Genomic DNA, 18354 nt, shown 5'->3' with positions numbered 1-18354 from the left:
CACAGTGTGAAGCCAAATCCGAAGTAAAAATTTGACTTGTGCGTTAGATTTGGACACTCCACCACTAGATGGTGACAGTGACTTCACAGCAAACAACCACAATTTGTTAGCGCAGTTATTAAGAAACTACAGGTATCTGTTGAGTTTTGTGGTTTGTGTATTTCTTTTTTCTACAAATGATCGGTTCTCGATCTTGCCGAATGTACTCATGCTGTGGGATAAATGGCATCGTGCTTCCAACACGAACCCCTCCCCCTTTCCGGTGGTCCCTGTCAAAAAAGTCCCACCTCCCGCATGGCGCCAATCATTGCGGAGAAGGCGCTATCTACAGATGATAAGGCCTGACGCAGACAGTAAGCATGGGGAATTAGCGAGTTCTTATCCATCCAACCGGATGATTTCAAAACATCCACTCCACTGGTGTGACGATAACAATTAAAGCAGCAAGTTTGCCACTTCAGATAAGTGCCACACAGGCATCACCATGGCTTTATGTACAGAGATGATTCATAGATAGGACATGTAATAATCCTTCTCTATTATTCTAACGTTATATGGCTGTCAGAGAGATAATTTTTCATTCTTCACGAATGTTACATTTGATGCAGCGTCATATAAGCACTTTTTGTTTGGTTGTTTACCAACGTGTGTGTATAAAATGAAGAAATACAGCTATCACCTTAAAATAACAGCTTTAAAAACAACTTTGATTTGATAATGTCTCGTGAAACACTCGTGCCGCGCCTTGACCAGTCAAAAACTTTGATTCCTCACATAAGCAAATTTATGTGGTTGGTTACAATAGCTGATTCAATTAAAAAACAAAACAAAACTATGAACTGATAAAGCAGTGTAAAAGAAATGAACCTGCACCAAACTTACCTTTAGGCTGACATACTTCATTCTGCACCAAAGCCATCCATTTTTTTCTTGTAATGTAGGGATAATTACTTGCGGTCAATAGTTTGACCTATTTTTTAAAAACATGCTTACTTATAGCGACATAATGCTACTACATCAGGCAGTTTTATAAAACTTTTTAGACTGCGCAAGTGTAAAACTGAAGAATATGTTCTCGACACTTAACCGTTCATAAAGGACTTAATGAAGTCATTGGCTGCCATTGACGACACTGCACATCCAAGCGATTTTGACTGGGAGGGCTGGCAGAGAATGAGCACTGTCAGCCCTCCAAGTCAAAATGGATTGGACATCTAGTGCCGTCAGTGGCAATGAAACATGATTTTATTTAAACTGGAAAGACTGGCTATGAATGCCTATAGTGATGTCAATGGCATGCAATGATTTTACTCTAAATATATTCTCATTTATTTCTAAAATGTTTAAAGTCATATAATTTAGAAAAGGGGGGACTGTAAATATGATAGTGTATAAAAGTGTATTAATAAAAAGGTAATACTATTTAATTTTTTTGTCAACATTGGAGTGTAAATGGGGGCACTACAAGCAGTTTTTTTTTTTTTTTTTTTTTTTTTTTTAATTCATTGTAATTTGGTTTTTATCAACATTTCATTTTTTCATATAGGTCATATAGGCCACACTTGTACACATTTTGAGAAACTTTCTCATCCTACTTAAGTATCTAAAATATTTGACTATGGTTGTACTATACCAAATGTGAATACAGTATTCTGGGTTAATATTGGTATAGTAAATAAACAGGCCAATCGACTGAACTCTGTGAAATCCATATTATTGAACTATTACTACATGCATAAACTGCTTGTGGAATAGTTTTAGTGTGTAAAATACATGACATATAACAAACTGGTCCTAATGGTCTTAATCCTTGTGTTCTGTTTGAAAGCTTCCCACACTAGATGATGATCTGTGATTTAACTTAGCTGGAAAATACTACACCAATGCAGCATTTTGTTTTTGGATATGTAAAAAGTACCATTGATTTTTGCATACTCATAACTTGAAAACCGATCAAAGTTGCCCCGAACAGAGTACAAGGGTTAAATCTTCCTTATACCGTACTGTATATATGTGTATGAAGAATAGGTTTCTTAATACAGTAGATGTAATCTCAAAGAAAAGACCTCCCTTATATCCCTCACTTGTGTAAATGAACACCATCCTAATCTTTCCTTTGAAGTTCAACTGTGAAGTATAAGCTTTGTGCTGCATTCACCCAATCAGTTAGGAGACAGAGCAGCCTATCAAATCAGTTAATAAATAAATCAAGCTGGCTAATCTGCTTGACGGGTGGCCATTACATTTTGTAATGCAACGCCGCTGGTGTCTGATGACTCGGGATGCCACCATCACATCACCTGACCTTTGAATCTTTAATAGCATTTCCTCTCCAGATCTAATAATCAATACAATTTGTAGTCAAGGCAGAGTCGGGAATGCAACATGACAAATATGAATGGCAGTTGAATGGTCACATATTGGTACGTGCGCTGGCAACATACCACGTTCAATGTTCCTTCGTGTGTCGTTTCGTAGCTTTCTTTGTCGTTAATCTGAGAGCTCAACTCAGTGTTCACAAGGCTTGCGCTCTTCTTTGGTTGGCACCTGGAGAGAGAAGCAAAGAAGCAAAGTGTGAGGGGGAGGAGGATGAGAGAGTGAGAACCTGTCACTAACATGGTAATTGTTTGCATAGAAGTGTGCAGGAACAATACCATCTACATAAATGCGAGTGTGTGCTAGCAAGTGTTGTGTGTGTTTTTGTTGTTGTTTTTGCTGGCTCTGTCCAAAACTCGGAGGTCACCAGGAAACGTTGACCATAATGTAATGTTATTAATTGCAAACGGATCTACATGAAAAAAACAAACAAAAAAGCCTTAACACTCCTGCTAAAATGCCAAATTTTGCCAATACTGAAATATATTTGTCAGTGCAATAGAGTTGTTGTTTTTTCAGTTTTAGCATTTCAAATTAACTTACAACTTTATACTTAAAAATTGTCCAAAAATATTGTTGATTTATGATTTAAATGTTCCAATGGAGAAGTTTGATTTTTAAATCTGAATTTAAATGCTGAAAATAAATAGCTGTTTGTCATAGACTATAAGTCACTCTTTTTTTTTTTTTTTTTTTTTAATAGTTTGAGTGGTCCTGTGATTGAGACTCCTGTGTGACATACTGTGTGTGTATACACACAGACATGTATATATATATATATATATATATATATATATATATATATATATATATATATATATATTTTTTTTTATACATGGTATATACATATATACGTAGTCAGTAGTAGTAGTAATAGCCATAGCCACGAGATTATTTTGTTGTTGGCTATATTTATCCTAATACATTAATATGTTACATTAAGAAATGCCTATTTAGCCTGTTCTGTTTTATTACCATTACTGTAATGTATCTTCATTGTGCATTTTTCTATGGTGCGAAATATACTTAGCTGCAACTTGTACTCTGAAAAATATGGAATGCATGAAGCGTGACTTGACTACAGAGTGTTTAATCAAATATCCAATTATAATTTAACAAAAAAGTTTTTTTAAAACAGGTTATTAGCGCATGACACTCGTGAGGATAAGCGGTACAGATAATGACTGACAACAAGTTGTGAATTATATGATTGAGATATACACACCTCATAGTTGCGTGCGAACAAACTGGTTCTAGAGCAGGTTGAAAAAACATATATTGAAGCATGTATGTCATTCCGAGCCAAGGCAATTTATCCCAAATGGAATGTAATTACAGTATAAGTTTGCCTTGCGAAACCTTTCCTGTCCAACTCAATAGATATCTGAGCACTTGATCACATACTGTATAAATGTGAGCCTAAGCTCATTTGAGGCCCGAGTGTGCACGCGTGTCTCGTCCAAGTCAAATTAACAGTTTAGCAAACCAATTACGTTGATTCAAACATGTTTGCACACGTAAGGCGTTTAGACGAGTGCAATTGTGTGAGTTTTGGCATTCTCCAAAAAGAAAAAAAGAAGGGCGGGGGTATACGAATGGACGAAAAACGCACGTGTGGTTTGCAGATAGCGATCTCGCTCGGATTGTTAGTTAAGCCTCTCCTGGCAGCCAGTTCACAGCATGTGTCACACACACGCGTGCACACACACCCGGAACAGCTCGCATGTAAAAGTGGTGGAAAGAGAGGAATGCCCATCTCGAGCAAAAGATATAAACACAAACACATTTCCAACGTGATGCAGGAACAGCACAGGCTCGTTGCAATCTGTTGTTCTTTGGGCTCACGTGAAAACACAAGCTGCCACTCACGCTGCGGAGACGTCTAGCAGTAACCGCTCCGGAGAATTAGCTATAACAGCGGGGCAGTTGTCGTGAGTCACATAAATCTGAAAGATGGTTATAAAAAATGGACAGCTTTCCATCAATGTGTCTGCGCTAGTTCCCAATTGACTTTTAGACAAGTTTGATGCTGTGTGACGTGATCAACTAACACTTACAGGTACAAGCTTATCAATCTATGTTTGTTTATAAGTTAGTGTCAGTTTTAACTTAAGATGCACTGATACCGGTATTCAGGGGCAGATCTAGAAAAATATTTATTGGGTGACAGGAACTCTTCGAGGATGACAAATAGGTATTTCATGACGGTATATCATCAATTATTTGGACAATGATACGATATTTTGCGACGATTCGATTCAAAGGCCATTAAACGATTTAATACAAAAATGATGAAGACATTTAACACAATCGGTTCCAAGTTACATAAAGCAATGAAAAAAAAAATACGTTGGCGGGGTTGTTTTATGTTAGGTCACTTCCTGTTTTATTTTGGTGGGTTCCTTTTGCTACTCAGTGTTCACCTTTGTCAGTCTTGTCTTGCCTTCCTCTTAATCACCTGAGTGCCCGCACCTGTGTATCGTTAGCCCTAGGCTTTATATTCCCCTCTGGTTCCTTGCCTTGTGCCAGTGCGTTTTTTTTTCTGAGAGAAACTGCAGGAAGCCAATACATAGGGTTGCCACATTTCAGAAATAAGAAATACGGGACACCTCCCTTGCGCCCAAAGCTGTACAGGCAGAAAAAAAAAGCGACATCCCCAAAACTCCTAAAATGCATAGAAATGTACAGTGGGGCAAATAAGTATTTAGTCAACCACTAATTGTGCAAGTACTCCCACTTGAAAATATTAGTGAGGCCTGTAATTGTCAACATGGTAAATCTCAACCATGAGAGACAGAATGTGGAAAAAAAAAAAAAAACAGAAAATACCATTGTTTGATTTTTAAAGAATTTATTTGCAAATCATGGTGGAACGTAAGTATTTGGTCAATACCAAAGTTCATCTCAATACTTTGTTATGTACCCTTTGTTGACAATAACTGAGGCCAAACGTTTAATGTAACTCTTCACAAGCTTATTTCACTGTTGCTGGTATTTTGGCCCATTCCTTCATGCAGATCTCCTCTAAAGCAGTGATGTTTTGGGGCTGTCGTTGGGCAACATGGACTTTCAACTCCCTCCACAGATTTTCTATGGGGTTGAGATCTGGAGACTGGCTAGGCCAATGCAGTACCTTGAAATGGTTTTTACGAAGCCACTCCTTTGTTGCCCTGGTTGTGTGTTTGGGATCATTGTCATGCTGAAAGACCCAGCCATGTCTCATCTTCAATGCCCTTGCTGATGGAAAGAGATTTTCACTCAAAATCTCTCGATACATGGCCCCATTCATTCTTTCCTTTACACAGATCAGTCGTCCTGGTTCCTTTGCAGAAAAACAGCCCCAAAGCATGATGTTTCCACCCCCATGCTTCACAGTGGGTATGGTGTTCTTCGGATGCAATTCAGTATTCTTTCTCCTCCAAACATAAGAACATGTGTTTCTACCAAAAATGTCTATTTTGGTTTCATCTGACCATAACACATTCTCCCAGTCCTCTTCTGAATCATCCAAATGCTCTCTAGTAAACCACAGACGGGCCTGGATGTGTACTTTCTTCAGCAGGGGGACACGTCTGGCAGTGCAGGATTTGAGTCCCTGGCGCTCAGCTCTCTGTAGGTCATTCACTAGGTGCCCCCGTGTGGTTCTGGGATTTTTGCTCACCGTTCTTGTTATTATTAGGATGCCACGGGGTGAGATCTTGAATGGCGCCCCAAATCGAGGGAGATTATCAGTGGTCTTGTATCTCTTCCATTTTCTAATAATTGCTCCCACAGTAGATTTCTTTACACCAGGGGTGCCCAAGTCCAGTCCTCGAGAGCCCTTATCCAGCTTGTTTTCCATTTCTCCCTCCTCCAACACACCTGACTCAAATAATCAGGATCATTATCAGGCTCCTGCAGAGCTTGCTGATGAGCTGGTCATTTGATTCAGGTGTGTTCAAGGAGTGAGACATGGAAAACAAGCTGGATAGGGGCTCTCGAGGACCGGACTTGGGCACCCCTGCTTTACGCCAAGCGTTTTACCTATTGCAGATTCAGTCTTCCCAGCCTGGTGCAGGTCTACAATTTTGTCTCTGGTGTCCTTCGACAGCTGTTTGGTCTTGGCCATTGGGGAGTTTGGAGTGTGACTAACTGGGATTGTGGACAGGTGTCTTTCATACAGATAATGAGCTACAACAGGTGCCATTAATACAGGTAATGAGTCGAGCCTCGTTAGACCTTGTTAGAAGAAGTTAGACCTATTTGACAGCCAGAAATCTTGCTTGTTTGTAGGTGACCAAATACTTATTTTCCACTCTAATTTGGAAATACATTTTTTAAAAATAAAAAAATGTGATTTTCATTTTTTTTTTCACATTCTGTCTCTCATGGTTGAGGTTTACCCATGTTGACAATTACAGGCCTCTCTAATCTTTTCAAGTAGGAGAACTTGCAGAATTGGTGGTTGACTTAATACTTATTTGCCCCACTGTATATATTCATATATATTCAATATTAGTTCAATACAGAACGTCATGTCTTGCATTTGAGTCGAGCCATGTGTGCCCCTTCCGTGTCACATTTACAAACTGATGTAGATAAACTTAGCTTCATGTTTTTATCTATTTTTTTTTACATTGTATAAATACACAGTGTATCACAAAAGCGAGTACACCCCTCGCATTTCTGCAAATATTTAAGTATATCTTTTCATGGGACAACACTGACAAAATGACACTTTGACACAATGAAATGTAGTCTGTGTCCAGCTTGTAGAGTTATTTTGTTTTCCCCTCAAAATAACTCAAAATACAGCCATGTCCAAACTGAGTACTGCTTGTCATTTTCCCTCCAAAATGTCATGTGACTCGTTACAGGAGTGCTTTCAGCATTGCTGCAGAGGTTGAAGAGGTGGGGGGTCAGCCTGTTAGTGCTCAGACCATACGCCGCACTCTACATCAAATTGGTGTGCATGGCTGTCACCCCAGGAGGAAGCCTCTTCTGAAGACGGTACACAAGAAAGCCCGCCCATCTCATCAGACCTTAGAACATGGTTCCAGTAATCCATGCGCTTTTTTGACATGTCGCCAGCATGTCTCCTGTTTGCGGGCTTTCACACAGACTACTTTTCATTATGTCAAAGTGTCATTTTGTCAGTGTTGTCCCATGAAAAGACATAGTTAAATATCTGCAGAAATGCGAGGGTGTACTCACTTTTGTTATATACTGTATATACTTCTATATAATATATACTCAATATATACTTACATACATCCTTTTTTTATATTATTATTTTTATTATTATTACAGGGATCCTCACTGACACCACTAATTAATTGATGGCAGTAATTATCAAATTTAAGTTTTCATGCAGATTGGGGTGGCAACTGGTGATCTTTCAGTGTGGTCCCCCCGTGCCACCCTGGTGAATCTGGGCTGATTCTGAACCGCTATAAAATATCGATACTTGAACGCTGTATCTCCAAAACAAACAAACAAACAACAACAACAAAACAATAGGTAGTATACTTTAGGATACGTTTACACTGTAAATTAAATCTATGTATCTGTATCGAATATTTTCATGCAATGTGAACAGTCCAATAGAGATTTTTTTCAAATACGACCCGGGTTCATTCTTATGTGGACATAACTCTATATCTATTTGACACCTCTGCAGTATGAATGCAGATTTTTGCATGTGACCTACACGTCATCAACTACTGCAATACATCAACGTTGTTCGACAAAACATCACCAGAGGTGAACTCGCAATGACAGACAAAAGTGTTTAAAATACACTTTGCTCCTTGATAGCTCATGTGATGCTATCAGTTGCTACAAAACAGCCCGTCAAAAAATTTGGAATTACCAAATAATCCAAATTGGGGTTAGGTCCTTAAATAGGGACGAGTTATGGAATTAATATACAAAAAAAGTAGAGGTGTAGATAATGACTTTTTAACTGATAACCAACAACCTAATATTGTCCAACTCCAAAAATCTGATACCGATATCAAACCTATGCCAATATAAGTGGTCGTGGAAGTATTGTACTACGGCTAATTGTTTTGTGATGCCGCATTGGATGCGTTAATAATTATAATGCTCAAATAAGAAATCCCAAGCATCTTAGTTTGGAGACATCTAATGGTCAATAAGCATAACTGCTCTGCAAAGCTGTGACCAACCCTTGTACAAAGGCAAAAGGCTTCTACATTCGCTTTGAAAGCAATATGCATATTGGTCAAAACTGATAATGACAAACTGATGTCGATATTATCCGATAATAATTTCAAAATGCTTTTATAAGCCGATATTATCGGCTTCCCAATAATATCGGACAACTGCACAATAAAACAAGACCTTTCCATAAATGTTCCTTTTACAATCGTACAAAATTGTATGACGCAACTGATTTGACCATAAACTATTGTAGTTGATTTCTGACTTGCCTGCATGAGCTACTTACATAAGTTTTGGGATTTTATTAATCAATCTATGCGTTAAAAATGCCTTAGAATTTTCTCAGATTGTCCTCTGTCATACGAGTAAGCCTATATGCATATTGAATCCAACAGGTCTGCCTAAATTCATAATATTAGTCATCCAAATCCTAATATTAAGCAAAATTGCAAGCTCCGTATTAATTCAATTTGTAATGAAAGCCAGGGAAATATCACCAGTAATTATAGTTGCAGAAATTGTTCTAGTACGCAGTATAATTAAGTGAGCAAAGGTGACAAAATCACTTTTAATTAAGTTAGGCGGCATCATATTACAGAGTTGAAAAAAAAAATTGATAAAATAGAAAATCACATATCAAGGAGTTGATATTTATGCTAACAAGATAAGTTGCAGTAAAAATTGCAATTAAAAAAATCTGGGACAGAAGGCTTGCAGCCAATGAGTTAACTGTGAATTCACACTGTCTCTTTCTTTGTAGAGAACAAAAGAGTATATTACCAAGTATTACCAAAGACCTCCTAGCGACCCCTGGCTGGGCGCAATGTCAAACATGAGACAGCAGAGGCCATTTTGCATGTGCCGTGTTTAACCAACAGTGTTCTAACTGTACACCTTGTATGCATAATGGATGAGGCACAAGCTGAACAACAAGTTCTCCCTTTGTTCTGCCTGATGCTCCTGTTACATCACAGGAAAAGCCCCATGGTCCTATGACCGTGCCTGGCTGGCTGCACCGAGATGCCACAGGGCACTCACAATTGGTGCTTCAACACTTTAGAGGCTATACTAGACTGACAAAATATTCCATAACACTTTTCAAGGTGATAGATCACAGTTCTACGTCTGGGTACCTCACGTTATGATACGATTTGCATTATGATACGATAGGAGGCTCACGATATGGTGATACAACAATTATCGATACGTTGATCAGGAAATCATTCTCGGATACACTACAAAACAACTAATAAACAAGAAAACAAACTATTTTCATCCTTCTGCTGTGAACTAGAATGAGTTTATCACTGGTAAATGTCCAATCCGTTTAAAGTGGAAGGGTGCCATCCCTCCCTTTTCACAATTCACAGCAGAAAGAGGAAAATGGCTTGTTCATTCGTTCATTCGCTGCTATGACTCAAAAATCAAGAGGAAGTAAACTTTAAATGGCCTGGGAGGGTGGCAACGAATGAATAATCGTTAATTCCCTCCCCACTTTAAACAGATTGGACGTCTATGGCTGCCAGTGGCAGCCAATGCCGGGCACCGAGTAAATTTTGGGGCATTTCACGTGATTTTGTTTTGATTTTCACTCATTTCCTTTACCTTCTGGGGTATTTACTGGTCACTTCCTGTTGATTTTGGGACATTTGCATGTCACTTCCTGTTGATTTGGGTTTCTGAAAAGGAAGTGACTCATTAATGTCCCCAAATAATCAGGAAGTGGCTCAAAATCAACAGAAAGTAACCTGTCCACAAAATATTGACTATGAATGCTCTGGTTTCAGTGCCATTAACGGCACTAAACGTCCAATCTGGGCAAAATGAATTGGATGTCTAGTGTTGTCAATAGCAGCCAGTTAGCTAGCGTAAACACCATTCTAATGGAGGTTTTGGTAGCAACCTGGTGGTCCCTTTTTTTTAAACAGTGACACCTTTTTGAAACGATATATCAGTTCTTGATGGAAGCATATTGATAACCTTTTAGGCTACAAAATGTCGCTATGTATAAGCTTTTTTATATATTGTCAAACCCACAAGTTCTACGTCACGGTAAAATGGAGAAACTGAAGTCCACATCCCATCCACATTTGTGAGACATAATTGTATGATCAAGTCCGATTATCAAGTTCTTGAATATAGACCTTCCGATTGAAAAAAAAGAAAGAAGTGGTATCTGTGTGGCCGTTAAACAAAATGAATCATCTACAAATAACACGAAACCCTTCACGTAACACTCAAGGGTCATAAAAAAGTGCACAGACAAGTGAAGCATGCAAAACATGAAAAAAATTCCAATGGTAAAGATGGTTCAGCCACTTAGTAACTTGGTAAAATGTACAATACCATATAAATTTCAAGCCGTAAATAAAAAACGCATGGTAATGCCAATTACACGTCCTACACTGCTTGTCATGCAAGGGTAAAAACATATATGGTGTGTATAATTATACACACGCACAGTAGAACTGAAGAACAATAGGAAAAAAACTTCAGTTCTTCAAGCAAACATCTGCGTGTTAAGTGTGATGCTGTAACTTTGCAGTGTGTAATTCTTATTAATTTCTTGCTTATTATGTTTTTTTTTATTATTACATTTTTTAAGTTTTCTATTCCAATTGTTTGTTGTTGTTTTTTTGTTGTTGTTTTTTTTTGTGTGATTTTATTTAATTTGTATTAAATATTTTTTAATACTGTTACACCTTCTATTCTGAATACTCTCATTAAATAATAATAATAATAATAATAAATTATGCACTGCACCCCTAAAAAAGCAGCATAAGGTTAATTCATTGGCTGCTTTTGCCGGCACTGGAGTGTCCAATCCATTCTGACTGGGACAGTCAAAAGGATTGGATATCCAAAGACACTAAATCATGAGTACTCACAGTCAGTCCTCCCAGTTTAATTAAATTGTTGATGTCAATTACAGGTAACGAGTTAAAGATAAATCCAAACTCATGTAAAATATATATTTAAAGATTTTTGTTTTTTAGACTTAAACTGAGATTGTTGGGGATCTCCAGCTGCATCATGCATGGTGACAGTTCAAACCAGGTTATGTGCGACCAAACATATGATGAGATATTTACCTCTGGCAGTACGTGAAACCTAAGACAGACAGAGGTATTATGTATTCAGTTCTATTTCTGGTTTTCTCTCTGTATGATGGATATGTCTTATGTATAACTCAAAAATATACAAAATGGATTATTATCAAAATTGACAACTTTTCAGGATGCTCGAATTGTCCCCACCAACTTTAAAGCAACCTTATTTGCATTACATATATATATATATATATATATATATATATATATATATATATATATATATATATATATATATATATATATATATATATATATATATATATATATATGTATATGTATATGTATATGTATATGTATATATGTATATGTATATGTATATATGTATATGTATATATATATATGTATATGTATATGTATATATATATATATATATATATATATATATATATATATATATATATATATATATATATATATATATATATATATATATATATATATATATATATATATATATATATATATATATATATATATACATATACATATACGTATAGGTCATTTAGATTGTCTTCCCATATGTTGTAAGGATAGTATTGACCCTGCCATTATGAAGTGAATAATTTTCATGATGTTCAGACTTATATTTACCTCTTTTCACTTGCTGAATGTGTCGGTCCTTTTTTTCCCCTCACATGCACGTGCTATTGACCGATTGCTTGCATTTATTTAAAAATGTATTTATTTATTTTCTACATGATATAAGAATATTTTTATTTGAAGCCTATATCGACAATTTTCCAAATAATCATATATTCATCATCAACGCGGTAAAAAGGTTGCATTTTTTGTTGAGTTTGGCTGTGCTTGTGGACAATAGCATTAGTATTATACCTGAAGGAAGGCTCAATTTGTATTTATTTTTGTTATACCCTAAGTTTTTTCAGTTCTATTTATTAGTTTATTTCGACAAATGCTGAGTGGTCTTACGACAAATGTTTATTTTTTGCATTCCTGGATAGTTAAGAGATTATAAACAAGTTTGTATTTATTGTGTATATTCATACAGTATAATTGAAGTTATGTTAAAATATTGCACTTTAAATTTGCTTATAAAATCCGGACATTTATTCTGTAAGTTTTCAAAATGTTTGTTTTGTAGTTTGTTTTTGAAAACAAAGGTTTGAATCGAATGGTGTATCTACTGAACCAATACACATTAAACTTAATATGAGACAATACAGATTTATTTTGCATTGGTCGTTTAGCCTATCAATTAATTAGGTTCATATTTGTGAGAAAATCAGCCCTGACCCCCATTTAGCCAATCTATTTGGTCTTATTAATGTCCTGTCCCCAGCAAAAAGTGTTCATGCCGGTTTTGCTGTCCCTACCAATGTTGAGAAAACCTACACCCTTGGGTGTAACCCTAACAAGAGTCCATGGATCTTCTACTGCTTAGTAAACAAATAACTACAGTGAAATCACCCCCCCCCCCCCAAAAAAAAAAAAACGTGAATCAAAAGTGAACGTACAATAACTCTTGGATTGAATGAATCCCGATAACCGTGCATTCAAATTTTCGACCAGAAGAGGAGTTCTAATGCTTAGAAGACATTGAAATAGCCAATAGTTACTGTATCTAAGACTTTATAGGGCAGTCATTTAACTCATTGGCTGCCATTGATGGTGCTAGATGTCCAGTCCATTTTGACTAGGAGAGGCTTGCAGCAAATGATCGTGAATGAATGGAGAGTGCAGAGTGTATTTGTTTTGATCATTTTAACTGTATTAACTTAGTTTTTATTACTATTAATCTATAATAGCATTTATTCATAAACACATTAAAATAATTAATAATAATACAATATATAATTATGATTGAGACCCGGCTTCCACATATGTGGGAATCACATTTTGAGTCATGTAGGCCACACTTGTTTATCAAATGTGAATATTATGGTCTATATGACCAAAAAAGTGATGTCCAGAAAGAAAAACTCCTAATGAAATGTAATGCTAAAATGGCTGTTTAGCTAGTAATGTTACCACCGTTATAAATCCCATGAACTGTGTCTTCTTATTGTGGCTTCAAATTGACGAAGACAAACTATTTGTTTTGTGATTTTGCCTCCCACTGAAAAGTAATTCCTAGTTAATCGCTCCAGCACGGGCACAGTTATTTCATTGTTCTGACTGCGCCACCTCTAATTGTGCCAATACAGGCAAGATGCCAATACTTTTTTTTTTTCTTTTAATTTTTTTGCATCATGTTCAATGGGTTCTCACAGTCTCATTCCCAACAAGTGTCTTAATTAAGTCCTTCAAGACTGAGTTAAAGCCGTTTCAAACTAGCGTAGCCTCCAACTAGCATAGCCTCCTTGTGTGAAGGGGTCAGCAGCAACCTATCCATCATGTATGTCGGAGGGGGAAAATAAGGAATCACTCCATTTTGAGTAGAAAATACAGACACACCCAGTCAATTTACTTTCCTTAATTGGGCCCATGCCTCAGATTAGATCTGCTCGTTAGTCAGCAGTTAAAAACAGTGCTATTATCACACCTTGGAGGGCTGCTGGACCAAGTGGATTCACAAAAATCATGGCTCCAACAAGAGAGATGTCTCTTGAGACCAAGGAGAGGATTATCAAACTTCTTGAAGAAGGTAACGCTACACGTATGGTTGCCATAGATGTGGGCTGTTCATAATCAGCTGTATCAAAAATCTGGACCAAGTAACAAACAGCATGGTAAGGTTGTTAGAGTTGAGAGTACTGGAAGACATCCAAACGTCATGACAAACAACTAAAAGCCATATGTCTTGATAACAGAAGATGTACAACAAGACAAGACAAATAAAGAAGAAATGGGAGAAAGCTGGAGTCAAGGTATATGACAGAACTGTGAAAAAACACCTAAAGGAAATGGGAATTTCATACAGGAAAGCTAAAAGGAAACCACCATTGACACTTAAACAGAAAAGAACAAGACTGCAATGAGCTAAGGAGAGGCAATCATGGACTGTGAATGACTGGATGAAGGTTATTTTTAGTGATGAGTCAAGAATCTGCAATGGACAAGGTGATGATGCTGGAACTTTTGTTTGGTGCTGTTCCAGTGAAATTTACAAATATGACTGCCAGAAGAAAACATCAAAATTCCCTCAGTCCTTGATGATATGGGGCTGCATGTCAGGCAAAGGCACTGGAAAAATGGGTGTGGTTAAATATTCAATAAATGCACAAGTTTACATTGAAATTTTAGACAGCTTTCTTATCCCTTCAAATGAAAATATGTTTGGGGATAATGAAATCATTTTCCAAGATGACATTGCATCATGCCACAGAGCTAAAACTGTTAAAGCATTCCTTGGAGAAAGACTAATCCTATCAATGTCATGGCCTGCAAATAGCCCAGATCTCAACCCTATTGAATACCTGTGGTGGAAATTGGGGGAAAAAAATGGTCCACAGCAAGGCTCCGACCTGCAAGATGATCTGGCAACCGCAATCAAAGGGAGTTGGCACCAAATTGATGAAGAATACTGTTTGTCACTCATCAGGTCCATGCCCCAGGGACTGCAAGCTGTCATAAAAGCCAGACGTGGTGCAACTAAATACTAGAAATGTGTTTTGATTGTTATTTCTTTGTTTGATTCTCATGAGTCTATATTTTTTTCCCCTTAGAATGGAGTGATTCTATATATATTTCCCTGCACTTGCTATATAAAAATAACATTTACTGACCTCCACAATTTTTTATTCATTTCTTTTAGTGTTTCTGAATGCTAAAGAGTTGCACCTTTGAACTAATTCCTTATTTTTTCAAGCTTTTTATTTGAGTTTGTTCTACATAATAAAATATCTGAGTGAGTGCTCGTCCGAGCCTGGTGAGTCCATACTTTTTGCTAGTGGTTGTACATACTGTACGTAGGTTGGCCGAGATATTTTAATGGTGCCACAAATATTGAGACTAACCTTTGACTCAAGCCAACAGTTTTCCATTTTTCCACTCGCTACACTAACCACTGCGTGGCCGTTGACCTTGGCAACTAAAGATCAGTCAGCATGGCGACGTTACTTCTTCCACACGCCCTCCAAGCAGCTGATAACATTCGACTGTGGAAACGGAAAAAAAGAGAATACGATGCATCTAAACGAGGCTCTGATGCGCGCGCGAGCCGACTCTTGGCGACCGTGGACGCGCGCTGGATCTCGGCAGATGAGCGGCTGCGTCTAAAGCTCTTTGTGCCTCCAGGATGGCCCCCCAACTCATTCTTATTCAGACATGATCAGAGGGGAGGCAGGCAACTGAGATTAGCTGCAGATCAAAAGAGCTGCCTCGCGCCAGCGCTTGTGTTTTGTAGATTTAGGCCGCCCCGGCGCGTTGCCGTTGTATCGCGGCGCCGGAGCGTCACACTGATTTTTTTGTGGGGGGGCCTCGACAGCGCTCAAGGGGGTAGACGGAAGGGGAATTTGCGTGCAGGAGGTCGGGCGGCTGCTGGAATTGTTAAAAACATTTCAGAATAAAACAGATAGGAGGGTAAAACAATGAGCAAAAAAAAATATGTTTCACTGCTTTACATGCAGCTTATGTAACTGCTTCCATATGTGGGTAAAAAAACTCTTCTGTGATAATTTGTTTAAAATTTTATTTCTGCAGGAACACACTCAGAGTAACTATGAACTACAGGCCTGCGTTTTATCGGAGCCATCAACATTTTTTTTTTTTTTTTAATTAACCCGTCAGAATCTGAAACAGCATACTCGTAAATTTTTCAGAAAAGTCTTCTTCAGATTCAATAGCATTCAAATTAAACTCGCAAGAAAGTCTAACAGGCCTGTATTTATGTGCAATATATACTTTTTTCCCAATTTCGCAATTTTATCTGTTTCTTTTTAGAATTTTTTTTTTCTTTAATCAATTACTCTTGGTGTCACGATTTAGGCAGAATTAATTTTGTTATATTGTATTTACATTTTTTACCCACTACCTATTTTATTGGAGAGTGCCGTTGCCAAACTCCTACGGAACCTAGATTAGTTGAGCCCTAAATTTACAACAATTTACAACCCATCAAAAAGGGAGAAGGATTACAATAGCAACTTTGAACTTTGAAAAATTCAATAACATTTTCCCTCACGGGACATGGCACACAGCGACAATGGAAAATGACAGGATGAGGCGACTTTCCAAAGACAGAGAGGCAAATGTGTAAGGTGTATAAGGTCGCTCGCATCTCCACCGAGAGCAAAAAGAAAATGTTTCCTCATCTGGGCTGCCCATCAAAGCAACGGAATCCGGAGGCCCAAAAAGCTAATAAGTGAAGACTGCAGCTACTGTCAAGTGCTTCCAAGTTTCCAAGCTCTCGCTGACTCTCTTTCACGAGAGGACGGTAATTCTTCCAATTAGAAAAGATGCACGTTTTCTAAATTTTGTAAGGACTTGTATCAAATTAGAAAAACTTATTCCAAAACAACACAGTGGTTGAAAAATGTTCAAGTAGAGTATTTGACCACAAGGGCTTGTTTTATTCTGATTTCATTCTAATTTTCTCCTCCAGAAATAATTTTATAAACAAGAATAAACATTTCTCTAGACCTGCCGCCTCAAAGGATTGTCTCCAAACTTTATCTCAGTGTATCCTTAAACAGCAAAACCTGTGATGCATATTGTTATTGAAGTGTGTATCTGCTACATGGGGAGCTACCTTGAGGAAATGAGTCATTTTTAAAGCAAACAGCTTGTTGGAGCTCTTTTCTCTCACCAATGGTTCCAGACTGTGAACGGAGATGTTCTAAGCAATTACCCTTAAATGTAGCCATAACCTCAACTGACTGTGAAGCATTAGAAACAGAGAAATAAAACTATATTAAGTTACACTTTAACGCCTTTAACCATTTGTCTTACTTTGGAAGTACAAAAACCGTAGAAGTGAAAAGTTTAAGACACACTTTTCCAGGTACCTCAGTCGAATTTTCCCTAAGTGCTCAAAGGAGACGATTGGCGACAGCTGGGACGTGACCACGCCTTCGATGCCAGAACGTCTCTGGTGTCAATCTACTGTGCCCATGCGGGGAAAACTCGAAATATACAAGTCGTGCAAATTGTTGTTGTCTATAAAGACATGACTCACTGAATCAAGGTTGAAACGAGCAATAACATCAGTCCTAATCAAACAAAAATTTCTGAACAGGTTCAAATATCAAAACAATGTTGTTTAGAAGCCTTGACCCACTGTGTGGTCTTAATTTGATTTTTGGGGAAAAGGAAAAAACTCACCCGTGCCGTTTCTCTGCTTCCCCAGGAAGTTCCACCCTGCAGAACCAGCTGAGGCCCCAAGAAAATTACAATTAAAAAAAGTCAAGACAAAAGTTAGCATACGGAAAACTACAAATACCCCCAAAGTGCCCAAAATAAATGCCCTGCATGTGATAAAGCCAGACCAGCTGGCTTTGAATAGAAACCCCCGATTTGGGTTGTGCGTTTGCCCCCGATGTCTAGCCGCATCTGAACTAAAATCAGGTGTACCTCTTTCCAGACACCCCCTCATGCCCAACACCCCTACCACTGCCCGAGCGTCATTCACCTGCTCCCGTCAATCACGCCCGGGTAAATTTAGCATTCGGGGAGGATCAGTGACAGCCCTGACCCCCCCAACAGACACAAGTGCACACACCCCATACCTTTGTCAGCAGTGCGCATACATACAGTATAGCCTGGATCACTGACCTTACAAGAATGCGGCCATCGCCATCAG

The 18354-nt window shown here is 37.8% G+C and overlaps 1 protein-coding gene across 1 annotated transcript in view; it reads right to left on the bottom strand.

Moving 5' to 3' along the window:
• mef2cb (myocyte enhancer factor 2cb) overlaps positions 1–18090 on the bottom strand; it is a 145324-nt gene extending 127234 nt beyond the window's left edge. The window contains exons 1-2 of the mRNA XM_057831028.1: positions 17877–18090; positions 2445–2547 (exon numbers count right to left, since the gene is read on the bottom strand). The gene's annotated coding sequence lies outside the window, so the exon portion shown is untranslated. The remainder of the gene's footprint in view (positions 1–2444; positions 2548–17876) is intronic.
• Positions 18091–18354: the final 264 nt, after the last annotated feature.

The sequence above is a fragment of the Corythoichthys intestinalis genome, chromosome 3 (genome assembly GCF_030265065.1).
Source record: "Corythoichthys intestinalis isolate RoL2023-P3 chromosome 3, ASM3026506v1, whole genome shotgun sequence".
In the NCBI taxonomy this organism is placed as follows: Eukaryota; Metazoa; Chordata; class Actinopteri; order Syngnathiformes; family Syngnathidae; genus Corythoichthys; species Corythoichthys intestinalis.
The sequence above is the reverse complement of the archived record's forward strand: the minus strand, read 5'-3'. Positions and strand labels throughout refer to the sequence as shown.